The sequence below is a fragment of the Alosa alosa genome, chromosome 5, assembly GCF_017589495.1.
Source record: "Alosa alosa isolate M-15738 ecotype Scorff River chromosome 5, AALO_Geno_1.1, whole genome shotgun sequence".
Classification (NCBI taxonomy): domain Eukaryota; kingdom Metazoa; phylum Chordata; class Actinopteri; order Clupeiformes; family Clupeidae; genus Alosa; species Alosa alosa.
The window spans coordinates 31,797,262-31,816,544 of record NC_063193.1 but is presented as its reverse complement, the minus strand read 5'-3'; positions in this window follow the sequence as shown (position 1 = coordinate 31,816,544).

Sequence of the window (19,283 nt, the reverse complement as noted above, 5' to 3'; positions counted from 1 at the left end):
TCTGTAGAACTGTTCAGTTTGGGGTCTCTTTTTTCAATGTTTTTCCATTAACTGTCTGCCAAACCATCTAGTGATTGGGCCAACGGGATCGCTATGCCCTTTTACACTACACATGTTATTAAACAGCGATAACATCATTAAAAATTACCATTAATTTACTTTGTTATGATTTAACATAGTTAAAGAATGGCTATGCTAATATTCGTGGATGTACAAACAATTAGCTGGCTAATATCCAGGTCAACAGTCAAAACTCAGTCAAACAGTCAATGTGGAATAAAAACCTTTTGCGGAGTTCATCAAGTTCCTCCCTGACTCAGTGTCTCTGTGACCCTGGAGTGAGGGTGGATATGAATAGAGCAGTGCGGGGGCCAATACTTATATTTACTACAACCTCAAAGGGAGCAGGACACGTGATGCATAAAATCAATAACATCACTTTCCTAGATAAATTCAATACCTGATAAAACATACATGTATCTGTTGTGTGTACTTCAGTTTATTGTTACCTGTGTAACTGGTATCATTTGTTCTTATCAGGGGACCAGTGGGTGTGGATGTGCGTGGGTGCTGGAGAGCTTCTGTCTGAATATGTTTTGTATCTGTGTATGTATTCCTATTGTGTCAATATCTGTGACTTGTCTTGTGTTCTATATTGTTTTTCTGTGTGTGTACAAAGGACCCCCTCAAAAGTGGGATGGCTCATCTCATCTCCTATGAATAAACTTCAAACTTCAAACAACATTTAGTTACAGTATTTTTTCAGTTGCTTTGACACATTTCTCAGATCAGAATGGTAATCTCCAAAACTGTTTGTTCAAACTCCATATCATCTTATCACTTGTGCACATCATTGAAGCAGTTTCTCCCCATTTTCAACAAATAGCAATTGTTTCATAGCCTGGATACCAGACTCTCTGACTTCTGAACAAATAGCAATGCTTTCATAGCCTGGATACCAGACTCTCTGACTTCGCAAATGTAATTGAGCAGAAGTATGTAGACAGGCGGAACCAGGCTAATGCTTTCGTACATCCATGCAAGTCATTTTGTGCAAATGTCTGCTGTTTAATTTTTATTTTCAATGGCTAATGTCATGTTGATCAAAATGCTAAATAGTCTGCTGAATAGTCCTACCCAATAAAAAAAATGGCATCATGACTTGTCATCATGTCATTTTGAGTGCACTGACCGTTTTAATAAATATTTGCATAAATTTGGCATATATATTTGCTTTTGAGGCATAAACTAAGCACTTTGAACAAGTTATACACTTTTGCAGGTTATCCATTATGTGGTGCAGTTTGCACTAATTGTTTTGAGAAATGTAATAGCTGTTATGCAAATGGGCATTATGATTCGAGAAATGGACCAAAGCGACTGAGAAAAAACAGTAATAATGTTACTAGTGTTGTTATTAGTAACAATAAACTCTGTTTTAATCTGGAATGTCAAACAGACATGTGGACTGTAAGCTGTGGCTCAGGCAGTGGTGATCAGACATGTTGAATGATTGGGCCAGTGAAGGAAGTCATCCTCCTCTCAGTCTGTTAGTCTATCAGCACTCACGCGGCTCTGCGGCTGAACCTGAGTCTCCATTCAGTCCCAATCGGACCACCGAGGCACGTCTGGCCTCTTCATTAACCCACCAAAGAGTCCCCCCACAGGGGCAGTAGAGTCCTCCCACTGGGGCAGTAGAGTCCCCCCACAGGGGTGGGGTGCTAGAGTCTTGGGGCACATCCCCACACAGGCATGCACAGCGGGAGCAGGGGTGATAGAGTCCCAGGTGGGAGTGGGGGTTACTTGTTTAGGAGTCCATGGACTGAACAGGCAGAGGAGCTCTTCAGCCCCAGGCCCGCTGGACCGCTCGCCTCTGTCTGGGTCCGAATACTCAACAGTCGCCAGGCCTGCTGGACCGCTGGCCCCTGTCTGGGTCCGAATACTCAACAGGCGCCAGGCCCGCTGGACCGCAGAGAGTACACACACACACACACACACACACACACACACTCTAGAGGAGTTTACGCTGACCGAGTACACACACACACACACACTGCTCGCCTCTGTCTGGGTCCGAATACTCAACAGGCACCAGGCCCGCTGGACCGCTGGCCCCTGTCTGGGTCCGAATACTCAACAGGCATGCAAGAGGCAGGGTGCAGGAGAGTGTACTGAGGAAAAGAGACAACAGGAAGTTCAAAACGAGAGTAAGAAACATTTAGCGTGAGAGCTTTCCCCTGGTGCACGCTCGCCTGCACAGTCTATAGGAAATCCAATAAGAGAGTGCAGACGCTGGTGTGAGTCTGTGTGTGTTTGTGACCCGGCACGGCGCGACTGATCCAGACAGGCCCAAAGCAGCAGCAGAAGATACACTCCTGCACAGGCCACGTGCGGCAGCGCTGAGCACCATCGGTTCCACTCCTGCTCAGGCAGCGCTGAGCACCATCGGTTCCACTCCTGCACAGGCAGCGCTGAGCACCATCGGTTCTACTCCTGCACAGGCAGCGCTGAGTACCATCGGTTCCACTCCTGCACAGGCAGCGCTGAGTACCATCGGTTCTACTCCTGCACAGGCCGCATGCGGCAGCGCTGAGCGGCATCGGTTCTACTTCTGCACAGGCATCGCTGAGTGGCATCGGTTCAACTCCTGCACAGGCATCGCTGAGTGGCATCGGTTCCACTACTGCACTGGCAGCACTGAGTGGCATCGGTTCTACTCCTGCACAGGCCGGGTGCGGCAGCGCTGAGTGGCATCGGTTCTACTCCTGCACAGGCATCGCTGAGTGGCATCGGTTCTACTCCTGCACAGGCCGGGTGCGGCAGCGCTGAGCGGCATCGGTTCTACTGCTGCACAGGCCGGATGCGGCAGCGCTGAGCGGCATCGGTTCTACTCCTGCACAGGCCGGGGGCATCGGTTCTACTCCTGCACAGGCCGGATGCGGCAGCGCTGAGCGGCATCGGTTCTACTCCTGCACAGGCCGGGTGCGGTGATGAGGCTCTCGAAGGTGCCGCCACTGATTGACTGCCTCTGACCTTCACCCAGTCTGGCCACAGAGACGGGCCGGTGTCAAGAGCAGTCACCGCACATGATAAACGACCGCAGGGAGCCAGGAGGGAGATAGGGACACCGAGAGAGAGAGAGGGATGAGAGGGAGGGAGGGAGGGAGGGAGGGAGAGATAGAGAGAGCGAGGGAGAGATGGAGGGTTATAACTCTGCCAGTCCCTTTTGGGAAACTTTGGAAATTACTCTGTGCCACAGACAGGTTGTCAATTCCAGCAGGTCCATCTGAGACCATGGCAACGGCAGCACAGTGCTTTCTAGTTTTTGTGCCTTTTTTTTCCCCCGAGGACCGTTCAATCTCCACACAGCTCACACCTCTTTTCTCCACCTGGCTGATGGATACTGCCCCGGCCAGCCAGCCACAGAACAGCCAATGGACATGGAGCATAAGTGGACAGCACAGAGCGCCAGACTTCTCATCTGTGTGCTGTCTCAAGCCTGGACATCAGCATGTGTGTGTCTCAGAGTAGACCTGATGCTCTCCCACTAGACCCAAGCAGTTGTGATTCTCTGAGCCACCAAAAGCCATATATTCAAGAACTATCACCGCACACCTAACGATCGAGTCCAGTTGTACAGTAGGAGTCAGTTCCTCTAACCGCATCATCATTTCCTGTAACCGCGTCATCGTTTCCTCTAACCGCGTCATCATTTCCTCTAACTTTTTTTTTTTAATTGCTTTATTGAACAATTCGGCACAATACATATACATTAGACAGTACAAAAAACAGACAATAATACAATAAAAATAAATAAAAAAACAACACACACATACACAAACAATAAGTACAAAAAAGATCAATTATGTAAAGAGACAGCAGATTATCTGTTAAGTGCTGTGTTAATAAGACACAACAGCCTATCATTTTTTGAGTTGTTTCTAACTACCTGGAAGGTATTGACAAGCGTATCCATTTCTAAAGAAAATAAAGGGATAGAAGGCTGCGATTTTTGCCATTTTTGCTTGTGAATGAAAAATTTTGCTTGCAAAAAAAAGAAATTAACTACATAATCAAGGGATTTATTTTCATGGTTTTCATAAAAGAAAAAAATATCTTTCATACTAAGGGAGTAAGTTATATCTAAACGATCAAAAAGGTACTTCCCCTGGGAGTGATTTTTTTTTTTTTTTAAATTTGGCGTATATGTTTATTGTCACATTTCTTATCAACCAGATCGATTCTACCCAAACAAAGACTATATTGCAGTACATTCTGAGTACCCTGATAGGATAAATGGTTTCTAATAAGTTGGGTCAGCCCTGTGGGGATAGCCCTAATCAATGAGTTGAACTCCCTAAAAGGGACTGGAAGGCAGTGGTTTGATAAAAATTGCTCATATGATAAAATGTTGCCAGAACTACCAAACAGCGATATAACATTTTGTATGCCATTATCAACCCATCTGGGGAAAAGCAGAGATTTGTTCCTGATAGTAATTTGGTCATTATTCCAAAGTAGCATTTTGTGAGGAGAAAAATTGTGAACAAAACATAATCTCCAAGCAAGAAGGCACTGCTGATGAAACTTTGATAAAGAAACTGATAATTTTGTAGGTGAATAATTGCACTTTAGAATAAAAGAGAGGCCCCCAACCTGGTTAAATATATAGTTAGGGATTAAAAAACATATAGAATTTGCTTGTATGTGTCACGGTTTCACAGGGAGAGCTTGACCCAAACACAGGGCAAAGTAGGGTTGGGCGAATTAAGCCCCACGAGGCTTTGGAAGGTTCTTCCTGATTGTATCGTAAGTGTTTCGAAGTGTCAAAGTATCGAATACAAAACAGTGACAGCGAATTGAAAATGTAATGTGCTTGGTTTTAAATAATGCTATGTTCCGTGAATATCTTAAAATGGCCTTGGGAGGGTGGTAGCATGTTCGTATACCGCACGCGTGCCTGGTGTTCAAATCCCGCCATGTTCATAATTGCCATGCGTTAGCATTATTTGATATTGCATGCTTCTCTATAGTGGTTGTGTTTAAGAGTTCATATGATGTTTTGCAAAATAACGTAGGCTAATTGCTGCAGATGACCACAGCAGTGTCAGATAACAGAACATGTTGCCTGCTATCCATTGAGATGTGTTAAATCAATGAGACAATTTGACTCCGCAATTGCTCAAAGTGTCGACACTTTAAAGGTTTATCGAACCCGTAACGCTTTAGGGGTTTGATACAAGCACCGTGCCCCCTGTGTCAAATGTCCCATTTAAACTTTTCAGTGGCGCCTGAAGCCGTGCGTCATCAGTCACGCGGACCTTACAACTTTGATACGCGCTCCGATACATTGTGCCGAAGCAGATTGCTTTGCGGAAGTGATAAGAGCTTCGGTGCCTCGGTGTCAGACTTCCCATCCCTAGGGCAAAGTATGGCAAGGCAAGGGAATCTTAGAATTGCAAGAATCTTTATTCTAAACACAACCCACATAGACTAATAACCGACAAAGACTGAGAGGAGACAGAGGGTTTACATACCGTTATTAGTTATATGTTTATACTTATGTTTACCATTTCTGCTGTAAGTGCATGTTATGTGTGATGTCTCTATGCTACTGAGACTCTTGAATTTCCCCTTGGGGATCAATAAAGTATCTATCTATCTATCTATCTATCTATCTATCTATCTATCTAACAGGGCACAGGTGGACAATGATCAAGGTAAAACAAGACAGGTGGAAACCATAATTAAACGAACCCTGAAAAGTTTAAAGTTTGCCTATCCTTTATTTATTTAACTATTTGAATACCAAGATACTTAACTGTATTTTTTATTGTAATATTGTGTATAAAGCTATCTCCACACTCATGTATTGCCAAAAGTTCACATTTAGAAACATTTAATCTCAGACCAGAAGCCTCAGAGAATTACTCAACTAAAGATAAAGCATACAATAATTGAGACTTATCATGCAAAAATTAAGTTGTATCATCCGCCAGCTGAGCAATCTTAATAACTCTTTCAAAAAATGGTATGCCCTTTAATTGAAGGTCATAAACAATAAATAGAGTTAGTAGTTCAGTAACCAGCAAAAAGAGGAAGGGAGATATCGGGCAACCTTGTCTGACACCTCGCTTAATATTGAATCTTGTAGATGTATCACGGTTAATGATAACTGAACTGTTTATTCCTTTATAAACAGTGTTGGGAGTTTTGCATTAAAAAAGTAATGTAATTACAGTAATGCATTGCTTTTTTCTGTAATGCAGTAATGTAAGGCATTACCAATACAATTTCAGTAATATTTTACTCGGTAGGCTACAATTCTCAGTAATTGAAGTTACTTTGCTTTTTAATCCTAAATTGAGAAATGCTCAATTGTCACCAGAGAAGATTATCCAAGAATTAAAAAAAGTCATCTATGCTGGTCCTGGAATTTGATTGCCTTGTTTAGATGACTGTAGAAAAGGGAATTTGAGTTCCCTTGCCCTTCATGCAACAGATCTAACATGGTTAGGTTATACTTCTCATTTCAAGCAGTGAGAATAACTAAAATGTTGCTTTTACAGACAAATATCGTAGCCATTATTCTCAAATTATTTGCTTGGAAGGAAAGGCAACCAGCAATGATGAGAACCAGGGTCATTCCACGTCAGTTCAACCAGGGCCCACGCACATAGGTCTCAAAAAATTCTGAAAAAATGACCAGGTGTACCTATGTTACCCAGGAGACACACTGTAAAATTACTCTAATGTAAGATCAATACTTTCCAAGATACAGCCAGTTTTACAGGGGGAGGGGGATGTCGATTTTGTTCGGCCTCTTTTTTGTCAAAGTTCACAAGCCCACAGCCCAAGAACTAAACCATGTAGGAGGCTCAATTTCTGCATGCTGGTACATAAATAGGTATAGTATGTAGCAAAATCATCACGTTTGGTCTGGATAATCCTGCAAGGTCATAGCTGTCCCTCAAAGTTGATACGAATTTTATTGGAGTTTTTGGCTGGGCTCTGTTTAAGCCTTCAGAAGACATATTTGTACTCAACATAGGCTCTTGATTTATTTTCCTTACTGAGATAAGTAGAAACACTCTCACAAAAAGCAATGAACAGAAAATAAATCCCTTCAGGGTCTGAACAGCAGACCTCACAAGTCTGAAAAATCATTTTGGTTATCATTTTCAGAGCACCCAAACATCTTGTGGGAATATACAAAGATTTTTTAAATATGTTTTTCTTTATTCTCCATTATCTTTTCTTTTTGAGAACACCAATTTGACTTGTCTTATGCAAATCTTTCTTTTTTTTTCCACCCTGAACATGGGCAAAATGTTTTATAAAGAGTCACCACACTGCCACCTGTGAGTAACCTGTGGTAGCTCTATACAAAACATATTGATGTTTACCATGAAATGTGACCATTTAAAGTCAACATACAATTTCACTATGGCTATTTTACTATATTAACTTGTGAGTGACCTTTGGCCTTTGGGGCCTACATTGTCCCATGAGCCATAACTGCAACCATTATATTGTTATTTTGTTAGCCATAAGCATAGCTCAGTCATTATGCCATACACCTACATACCGCCATCACCTCCTGCCGTGTAATGAGCTGCATTGAACACATGAAGATCTATTGGGAACACCAAATCCATATTTCCTGTTATTTTGGTGAAAGTAATGTAAATGTAGTGTAATGCCTTACAATTCAAAGACAGTAATATTGTAATGTAACAAATTACTTTGAGATGACAGTAACAAGTAATAAATAATGCATTACGCTTTTGAAGTAACTTGCCCAACACTGTTTATAAAACATCTAATAAATGAGTCACCAAATCCAAATAATTGAAGGGTTTGCAGTAGAAATGAATGCTCAATGGTGTCAAAGGTTTTATAGAAGTCTAGAAAAAAAATGAAAGCTGGGGATTGAATTGCATCAGCATAATCTAAGAGATCAAGCACCAGTCTGATATTGTTTGTAATATGTCGGTTCTTAATAAAGCCAGACTGCGTCTCTGAGATTATACCATCAAGACCAGATTTCAGTCTGTTGGCATAAACCAAAGCCAATCTTGTAATCAATGGTCAGAAGCGAAATTGGGCGCCAATTATCAATTAAAAGTGTGTCTTTGCCTGATTTAGGAATAAGGGAAATGAGCCCCTGTTTCATAGTTGTAGACATTTCCTTACGTTTTATGCATTCGTTGTACATGTCAAGCAAAGGAACTTTAATGTGTTCCCAAAAATGAATATAAAATTCAACTGAGAGGCCATCTATGCCAGGGGCCTTGTCTTTTTTCATGGAGTGTAGAGCTTTTCTAACTTCATCAAAAGTAATTTTAGAATCACAGATTAATTTGTAATTATCATCTATAATTGGAACATATTTCCTTACTTTATCCATAAACATAACGCATCTACTGGTATCAAATCTGGAAGAATAAAGCTCACTATAGAACTTAGTGACAAATTAAAAAATCACCATAGGGTCATTACATTTACTTCCATCAATGTTGAGGGAAGTTAAAGCCTTCCTCTGACCATTCCTTTTCTCTGATGCAAAAAAGTAGCCGGAACCACGTTCTTTTGATGAAGGCACCTTTAGCTAAATCTGAACCATCAAGATTTAAGGCACCTTTTGCTAAATCGATCTGATGAAAGGCACCTTTAGCTAAATCTGAGTACAGCCCATCAAGATTTAAGGCACCTTTAGCTAAATCTGAGTACAGCCCATCAAGATTTAAACTAATGTCTTTTTTTCGTCTTTGTCTTTTTTAATATTATTTCTTGTCAGTAACTCATTGACTCTTTCAACCAATTTGATCTCATACTGATATCTCTTGGCCTTCATTTTTTTACATCTTTCAATAGTAATACACCTTGTCTTATATTTAAAGAATTCTCACTTTTTTGTGCCTTCCTTATCAGGATCAGAAAACAGTTCTACTATGAAATTCTTAAAACCGTTATTAAAGTCCTCATCCTTTAGTAAAGCATTGTTTATCTTCCAATAACTGTGTAGTGAAGAGGTATTCTGTTGGTCACCTAGTTTAAGGAATATCTGTTTGTGGTCAAACAGAGGTGCAAATGAGTGAGAAACATCTAGAATTAAATTAAGAGCGCTATTACAAACTAAAAACAAATCAATCCATTTAAGAGTTACATTTTTGTTAGACCAAGTGAAGTCAATTAAATCTGGGTTGATCAGAGCATAAAAACATAATTAAATTATTGGCAATTAAACCTTGGCTTACTCTTAGGGGAAATCTATCTATACTTAGCATCACCACATTCATTAAAGTCTCCACCCAAAATAACATAAGAGTTAATATACTTATCAGACAGAGATCTTACTTTGTCTGATATTTCAGCAAACAAGGCTTTGTTACAGGCATGGTATTGCATAAAATAAAAGTAAATTCCTCTTGCTTTATAACCATCATTAGCCATCTTCCTTCAGAGGATTTGGATACCTTCAGTAGTCCCCCTCCCCTTTAAATTTGTGTAAAAAAATAGCTACCCCTGCTGAGTTACTACTTCCATGATAATAGTACACAGTCTTTCCAAAACTTAGTGTCTGCTTCAATCGAGTCTGTCTCTTGAAAAAAAAATAAATCTGCTTCACTTCTCTTACAAAACAAAAATAAGGCTTTTCTCTTTACCATATCCCTTATACCTCTTACATTGAAAGACAAGACAGACAAAGACTTAAGAACATTTACCATAAAGACAAAGTAAACACTTAACCTAAACTTGGAAACTCACCTAAAGGAGAGGTGGATAACAACTGCAATTTACTATAACACTGTAAGTTAATCTAGTATCATTTAAGTCCTTAACAGAAAAGATTAGGTTAAATCCCAGTATAGCCTATTACTGTATGTACTAGTAGGAACATAAGAAAAAAGTTATTCAGATTTACGTTAGGCCTAGTATTTTTTTTCTTTTTTTTTAATAATTAAATATACAGCAAAAAAAAACAAACAAAAATCATTTCCTCTAACTGCGTCATCATTTCCTCTAACCGAGTCATCATTTCCTGTAACTGTGTCATCATTTCCTTTGCATTGCTTCAGCCCTCACCAATGCTCCTCTTCCCCTTCGCCTGTATCTACAGACCATCTGAGAATGGTTACTTATTATTGGTCAGTTGCCGGTCAAGGCCGGTGGTTCTCTGAGCTCTCCCACTGAATGCCAATGCTGTATTGGCCCTCATGTGTCCTCTGTAAATACGGTGCCAACTGAACGTGGATGTGAAATCAGCTGTGTACACAAAGTTCAGCAGAACAACAGCCCAGTCTTATTTCATGCTGTCAGTCCGACACCATAGCCAGTGCAACGCCAAACGTAAAGGGCTGTGCTATTCTCCTGCCACATGACGGTGATTGAGTGCTTCATTATAGTAACTGCAAAGCATGCTGCCACAGATGAGAAGTGACGCAACAACAGGGAGAGAGGTAGGGGAGAGGAGTCCAGACACACACACACACACACACACACACACAGCTCCAGGATTGTGAGCAGTAGGAGAGGAGAAGAGAGGAGAGGAGAGGAGAGAGGAGAGGAGAGGAGAGGAGGAGCAGAGAAGCTGGGAAGATGGGGAGGAGAAACAGCAGACAAGAGAAGAGGGCTGTCTGGAAAACTGCATTGACTATCAGAGATGAAGGCCCTTACAGATTTAGAAAGAGAGTCAATGGCTATCCACACATAGACTTGCACACACACACACACACGCCACACACACACATAGACAGACAGACACACACACACACACACACACACACACAGACAGACACACACACACACACAAAAACACACACACACAGGAACAGACACACACACACAAACACACATAAAGGTTCAGCTGAGGGGTTCTGGAACCTGTATGACTGTGAAGAAATCAATCTGTGCCCCCATAGGGATTCTTCACCCTGAATCGACAGCTCTCTCCATCCATCTCTCTCCACAGCTGCTGACAGCTGCTTGAGTGGCAGCTGCAGTGTCTGTGTTTGTGTGTGTCCATCCTCTTCCCTTTCATATGCCTCTGGGATGCCCCCAGGCCATACCCCCAACCCAGCCCACAACCCCACCAGCGCTAATGCACCGCAGGCATGGTTAGTTTGGCATCGCCAAGCAACCTTGACATCAATCACTGCACAACAGCCAATTAGCCTTCTTAGCCTTGGCTCTGCCGGCCTCCCATTACGCCTCTGTGCCAATCAGAAACAATACAAACAATTCACACACATACACACACACACACACACAAACAAACACACACCTACAGCAACACAACAATGACAACATGTCCAGAACACACATGCTCACACACACACATACACACACACTAGTTGCGACAGGACCGTGACAATAGGCCCAGCGGTCAGATGCGCGCGCACACACATACACACACACACACACACACACACACACACACACACACACACACACCAGCCCAAGAACAACAGCGCCAACGAGTCCAGCACACAGCTGCTCTCTCTCTCTTGCGCTCTCTCTGTCTCTTTCTCTCTCTCTCTCACACACACACACACACACACACACACACACACACACACACACACACACACACACACACACACACACACATACACACACACATACACACACACACACACACACACACACATACATACACATACACACACACACACATACACACAAACATACACACACACACACACACACACACACACACACACACACACACATGACATATGCCAATGACAGCAAACCGAGCTGTTTACATTGTCTTGACACAGGTGACATCTTGGCTTTGATTTGAGGGCTGAAAGGCCTTTTGAGAAAGGGAAGGCCAGTCTATCACAGTCACTATGCAAATGCTTTAAGCAGCTTTGCCCAGCGCTACCCTCCTGCCCTTGAGAAATCAACAGGTCTGCTACTGTAAGGTAACAGCTGTTCCACCTAAAATGGCTTACCAGTTAGATTAATATCTGGTCTATGCTACCAATAGCTTTTCAGTGAGATATTATTATGGTAGCCTGGGTGAACCCTAGCCTAGAAAATCCAGACCCTGATAATCTAGAAAGATTAAGGGTCTGGCAAAGAACAATGTAATGGCCCAACTCGAGGGGCGGCAACATTTAAACAGTTCATTTAAAAATGTCACTGCACGCAATTGGATAACACTAGACCATGTTTACTCTGAATGATTTCGGACTTCGACACAATCGGATAACACTACGACCAATGTGTGCTGTCCTCCAACGTTGCAGCGTTGTCTTCATCAGTTTAGCTGGTTTCCCGGAATGTTGGGGTAAAAGTAACGTGCATCATTGCTCTTTGCCAGAGTGTCTCACAGAGAAAATTCCATTGTGCTCTCGCGAGAACTCTGGATTTCCAGGGTAGGTGAAACCTATCACAGAGACCAAAACAGACCTTCTCCCATGACATATGAGATAGGAGTGGTCTAAGGCACCTCGGCCCTAAGTGACCTCTCATGTCATGTGACACAGATAGAGTGGTCTAAGGCACCTGGGCCCTAACAGACCTCACACCATGTTCCACAGGAGTGGTCTAAGGCAGTGTTTCTCAAACATTTTCAGACGATGGACCACTTAACCAATAAAAAAGAAACGCACGGACCACCTAGCTAAAAAAAAGATTATACCTACTTCAACAGTATATTAGCCTATAGGCCTACTCACTGAACCATCTTGCTTATTGTCTTTGCACTGATTGTCTTTGCACTTTGGATTTACATACAAGTTGGTTCAATATTGTAAACAACTCATCTATATTATATTTTACCACGTCTGCTCGCGGACCACTTAGGATAGCTTGTGGACCACCAGTGGTCCCCGGACCACGCTTTGAGAAACACTGGTCTAAGGCAACCTCAGGACACTGGCCCTCTCCCTACCCTCCTCCTGGACTCCTCCGTCGCTGCTGATTGATTGTCTTCCACAGCAACACAGCAGCAGCAGCAGCATCAGCACCATTTCCCCCTGAGGCAACACAGCAGCAGCAGCAGCAGCATCAGCACCAGTTCCCCCTGAGGCTCCCTCGCCACTCTCATCAGTAGCGCTCAGACAGAGACCAGAGAATGGAAACTTCTCGACTGCCCGTTCCACTGAGTTGGCTGACGGAACAAACGCGCTTGAGGAGTGGCGGCCATCTGCGATCGGACTTGGCACTGTGTCCTGGCCCGCCTGAGCCTCCCGCAGAGTCCGGTGATTCTGGAGGCGTTATCAGAGGCTGCTAAGCCCAGCGCTATAGCCCCAACAAAGACTTCAGAGAGCTCCTAACCACAGCCCCTGTGGAGTATGACACTCTGTTGTGTAGCAAACAGAGCAAGTAAAAAGAAGTCATGAAGTTAAAATGACTTGCAGTTTGTTTTTTCTCTCTGTGGCGTTTATCAGATGGCAGATATGGCTGTGTGGAGAGTTGGATGAGATTAAAAGACTAACTCAAAAAAGCAACTCAAACAGCATGGGGTCTTTGAAGAAGTGCAGCAGGGGCCTCCTGGGGATCGAGACTGTGTGTGTGTGTGTGTGTGTGTGTGTGCGCATCTGTGTGTGTGTGTGCGAGCCTTCCTGTGAGCCCACTGGGACACACACATTGCCCTTTGGGGACGGTCATGTCTACCCACTAAACAAACTCACCACACTTCCTCCCTGCAGAGGAAATGGAAGTAAGTCAAGAGAGAACCAACATCAAGCCGTGTCCTTCAGCACCCCTTGTCATATCTCAGATTGTCTCACGTTTACTCGTCGTATCTCAGACTGTCTCTTGTTTACTCATCATGTGTCAGACTGTCTCATGTTTACTCATCATGTCTCAGACTGTCTCACATTTACTCATCATGTTTCAGACTCTCACGTTTACTCATCATGTCTCAGACTGTCTGACGTTTACTCATCATGTTTCAGACTGTCTCACGTTTACTCATCATGTCTCAGACTGTCTCACGTTTACTCATCATGTTTCAGACTGTCTCACGTTTACTCATCATGTCTCAGACTGTCTCACATTTACTAATCATGTATCAGACTGTCTCACGTTTACTCATCATGTTTGACTGTCTCACTGTCTTACAACCACTTTTCGGTGCTGTAGGTGGAAGTCGACTAGTCGTTAAAAAAATGTATCCCCTCTCTAGCAAAGTTTTCGAGAAAGTTATCTGGCTATTTCAGCCATAGATATTAGAAAGCTAGATACCGTATTGTCCGTCGAGTTCTATTAGGTGCCATGCATGAACACGGCCGCCATATTGCTGGGGGCAAACACTTTACTGTCTTTGGGCAACACTTGCCGGCAATCAAAGACACCTCTCCATTGGCCTTCAGTGATCGTTGCCCCCACCATGATGGTGGCACTATTTACATATGTTCTGGAGCCCAATGCAGCCTCTGGAGCCCAATATCTAGCATTTTAATATCTATGATTCCAGCCACAGTAGGTCTACTCCGAGTGCATGTTTTTTTGCCCTGGCGGGGAAGTTGTAACACAATCCTGACAGCCTCCATCTCTCCCATGTCTTTACAAGTGAGCAAGACAATGACAGCGATGAGTAATGTCCTTGCATAGGCTAAGGTTTACTAATGGCCACACTGTTGTAATTGTTTTTGGTAAGTCCAGTTGATTTTTTAAAGCTAAAGACACAATGAAAAAATGCATGCTGAACTCATGTTTGTGAGGTTGGCAATGGTTATGTTTACTTCCGTTGTCAGGGCAACCTAGCGGCCAGCTGACACTTGTGCTGTAGGCTGCTGCCTGCTTTTTCTGTGCTTAAAAAAAAGTATTTAAAGTATTCACCAGAACTCTACCCTCTGCGTCTTCCTTAACGTCAACTAACACATCAACTTAATAAACAAATAAATTAACGACTAGTCGACTACTATTCTGAAAATCTAGTCAACTACTGAGAATCACTAGTCATGAAAGCCCTACTGTCTAAGCACCCAGGCCTATTGTATCTCAGATTAGTCTCTGCACAGCCTGTGTGTCCTCTGTCCAGGTTCTCTCTGTCCGAGTGAGTCAGCCATTCTCCATCAGCAGGCTTTCACAACACAAACTCTCAAAGACAGACCAGGAATAAGGGGGGAATGTGATAAAATGTGAAGTAGAGGTGTGCACTCCCGCGGTAGACCCGCGGGTCCCGATGCAAAAGAGTGTGGCGCGGGACAGCTTTTGAAAGCTCTTTGCGGGAGCAGGCGGGATGAGAGAGGTGCGTTCGCAGGTGCGGGACAAACCGATGATTCACTGCACTCCCGCAAATTAAATATGTGCGTAAAATTAAATATGGAATTGATTAAAGTAGTGTTCATAACTATAGTTTAGCTGGATGTTCTGTTAGGCAGCATTAAAAAAACGGGGTTCAAGCATAACTGACGGATAGTAAGCCACACACACACACCCCTCTTGCAATGGCCTTGGATCATAATAGACCTGAGTTGGGGGATGGGTTGGGGGTGACAGGGGCATTAATGCAGCTGGCAGATATTTATAGCTGGGTGAGAAGCAGTACTGCAGGAGGATGGAGGTCTTCTCTTCATAAATCAGCAGCCTCATTAGACAAGAGATCAGCTCCCACGCACACCATGCACCCCATTGGTAACATACACACACCAGGCATGCTCCCTGTCAGCAACACACACACACACACACCAGGCATACTCCCTGTCAGCAACACACACACACACACACCAGGCATGCTCCCTGTCAGCAACACACACACCAGGCATGCTCAGTAACACTGTCCCTGTCAGCAACACACACACCAGGCATGCTCCCTGTGTTTCTGTGAGGGCCAGAACAGGAGAGAAAGAAAGGGGGGAAGGGGGTGATGAATGTGTGTGTGTGTGTGTGTGGTGTGGCTGTGTGTGTGCCTTCATTATTATTCTTAATATGCATAATATCTAATTTCCCGAGCATCTGCTTTCTGTTTTGAGAGCCGAAGATTGTGCTTGACTCAGGGCTGCATGGGGCCGATGGAAGATCCCCGTGGAACACTAAATCAGCTCTTGGAGAGAGACTGGGTTCTACTGGACGATCCCCGTGGAACACTAAATCAGCTCTTGGAGAGAGTCTGGGTTCTACTGGACGATCCCCGTGGAACACTAAATCAGCTCTTGGAGAGAGACTGGGTTCTACTGGGGATCCCGTGGAACACTAAATCAGCTCTTGGAGAGAGGGTTCTACTGCCTTCCTTTCTAAATGAGCATCAAGAGCATGAGATTCTCTGTTTTAAAAGAGCATCAAGAGCATGGATCCCTCGAGTTTCAACTGCTAAAGTGCAGTGAGCTCACGCCTGGACCAGTCCAGTGAGGTCACGCATTTAAACTTCATCCATTCTGATGATAGCATGCTAGCTACTTATCCAGTATCCCCAATGATGGCATGCTAACTCCTTATCCAGTATCCCTTATGATGGCATGCTAGCTACTTATCCAGTATCCCCTGATGATGGCATGCTAGCTACTTATCCAGTATCCCCTTATGATAGCATGCTAGCTACTTATCCAGTATCCCCTGATGATGGCATGCTAGCTACTTATCCAGTATCCCCTGATGATAGCATGCTAGCTACTTATCCAGTATCCCCTGATGATAGCATGCTAGCTCGGTCTCCATCTGTGCCACACTGGTACTGGCGTGTTGGAGGCAGGAAACACTGGACCACTGGGGGGATTATTTCTTCATCTCCAGCTCACTCTTGAACTCAAGACTTTATTTCAGGAGCAGACAAGCTGCTTTGCGAAAAGCTAATGGAAAAATCTGGTATGGTACGCTAAACATATCAGCTCCATGACTGTGGTATATTACAGTAACAAGAGCCACAGATCTTGTTGGAAAAGGCATAAGCAGTGGTTCCTCTCGGATGGCTGCATTTTCATCTTGTATTGGGAGCAGCTGCTACCATGGAAAGAATCGTCAAATGCCATGTGATTGGATTTCTCTACCAACCATTATGTCTCCAGTGCAGCGCATCCACACTCTAAAACTGCATCCATTGCTGGGCATGAAAGAAAATGTGCTGAAGCAAAGTAGGCTAAGACTTTTATACATGTAGAAAGATGAGGACAAGTCTGTTACTCTTTGTCCAGTCCAGTGGAACTGCACTTCACTTACAAGGCTGTGGACATTCTGTTATAGGGCCTACAGTAGTATCATAACGGCATTCTGTTATGCAGTGGTATCATAACGGCATGAGGAATAAAGACAAAGCCACCAGGTGTATACCACACACCAGGTTTGCACACCTGATATACATCAGCTCTATATACACCTGATCTACACATCTGATCTATACACCTGATATACTTTATATACACCAGCTCTATACATCAGCTCTATACATCAGCTCTATACACCTGATCTACACATCTGATCTATACATCTGATATACTGTATATACACCAGCTCTATACATCAGCTCTATACACCTGATCTACACATCTGATCTATAGATCTGATATACTGTCTATACCCCAGCTCTATACACCAGCTCTATACATCCGATATACTATCTCCACATCTGACATAATCTCTATACACCAGCTCTATACATCAGCTCTACACATCTGACATAATCTCTATACACCAGCTCTACACATCTGACATAATCTCTATACACCAGCTCTACACACCTGATATACTGTATACACCAGTTCTATACACCAGCTCTACACATCTGACATAATCTCTATACACCAGCTCTACACATCTGATCTATACATCTGATATAATCTCTATACACCAGCTCTACACATCTGACATAATCTCTATACACCAGCTCTATACATCTGATATAAACTCTATACACCAGCTCTACACATCTGATCTATACATCTGATATAATCTCTACACCAGGTCTGCACATCTGATATATACTGTCTACTGTATACATCAGCTCTGTACACATACCGGTACCTGTCAACCCTCCCGTTTTTTCTGGGTTTCTCACATATTTTATCCCCCCCCCCCACACCCACACACACACTTTCTTCCTGTTTGAATACTTTCTTGTAAAATATCCCGTAGGCCTATTTTAATACTCTCATAACATGCGCCCTACCTTCAGACTTGTCAGTCTCTCTGCTACTGTTGCTACCCCCTTGCCCTTCCAGCGAAACAGATGTTCTCAAAGCATTGTTTTGCTTGCTTGAAGGCGACCTTAGAGGGATATTAGCCTATTTAAGATAACAATGTTAGACCTACAGTAGCTTCACACCTCGTAGTGCAGCAGTTTTGCAGTCTGAATTATTGCTGTTCGCAGAGGGACAGCAACAGAAAGATGAATGTTGAAATGTTTTCTGTACACTTGATGTACTCTATATACACCTGATATGATCTATATACACTTGATGCAGCCTATACTTGATATAGCCTATATACAGACATTCTGTACAGCCATTATGCAATGAGTGACCATCTAATATGCAGGGAGCCAGAGCAGAACAGGTCTCCAGTAGACTTCACCCAAACTAGGCCAGGGCACCCTGCTTTAGGCTCCATAGTTATACAACACGCCAGACAAGACGAGACGAGACGGGACTAGACTAGACTAGTGCCGTCTGAAAGTGGTGCGTCTGTGTCTCGCCACATTAGAGGTGATTTGGTGAGACGCTCCAGTTTTTTTCTCTTTAGTCTAAATGGAGTCCATTATCCTGCTGCTCCGTGGCCTTCAGACTGCGTTGCCCCAAATCCTTTAGCACAAGCCTGTAATTATGCACTCCTGCCCAGGCACAAAGTAAGAGGAGGAATCCACACGGAAGATATCCAGTTTCTACAGAAATGACACACTTTTGTAACTGTCTGGGAGAAGGAGTGTTTGAGATTGAGAACATAACACACTGTCCCTCCATTATGGAAATAAAAACAGGAGATAATTGCTCCTTATAGACATGTCTATAGACATTATAGTGTCTACACATTATAGTGTCTGTGTGCACATTATAGTGTCTGTGGGCACATTATAGTGTCTACACATTATAGTGTCTGTGTGCACATTATAGTGTCTGTAGTGTCTGTGGGCACATTATAGTGTCTGTGTGCACATTATAGTGTCTGTGGGCACATTATAGTGTCTACACATTATAGTGTCTGTGTGCACATTATAGTGTCTGTGGGCACATTATAGTGTCTGTCTGCACATTAGTGTCTGTGTGCACATTATAGTGTCTGTGGGCACATTATAGTGTCTGTGTGCACATTATAGTGTCTGTGGGCACAGTATAGTGTCTGTGGGCACATTATAGTGTCTGTGTGCACATTATAGTGTCTGTGGGCACATT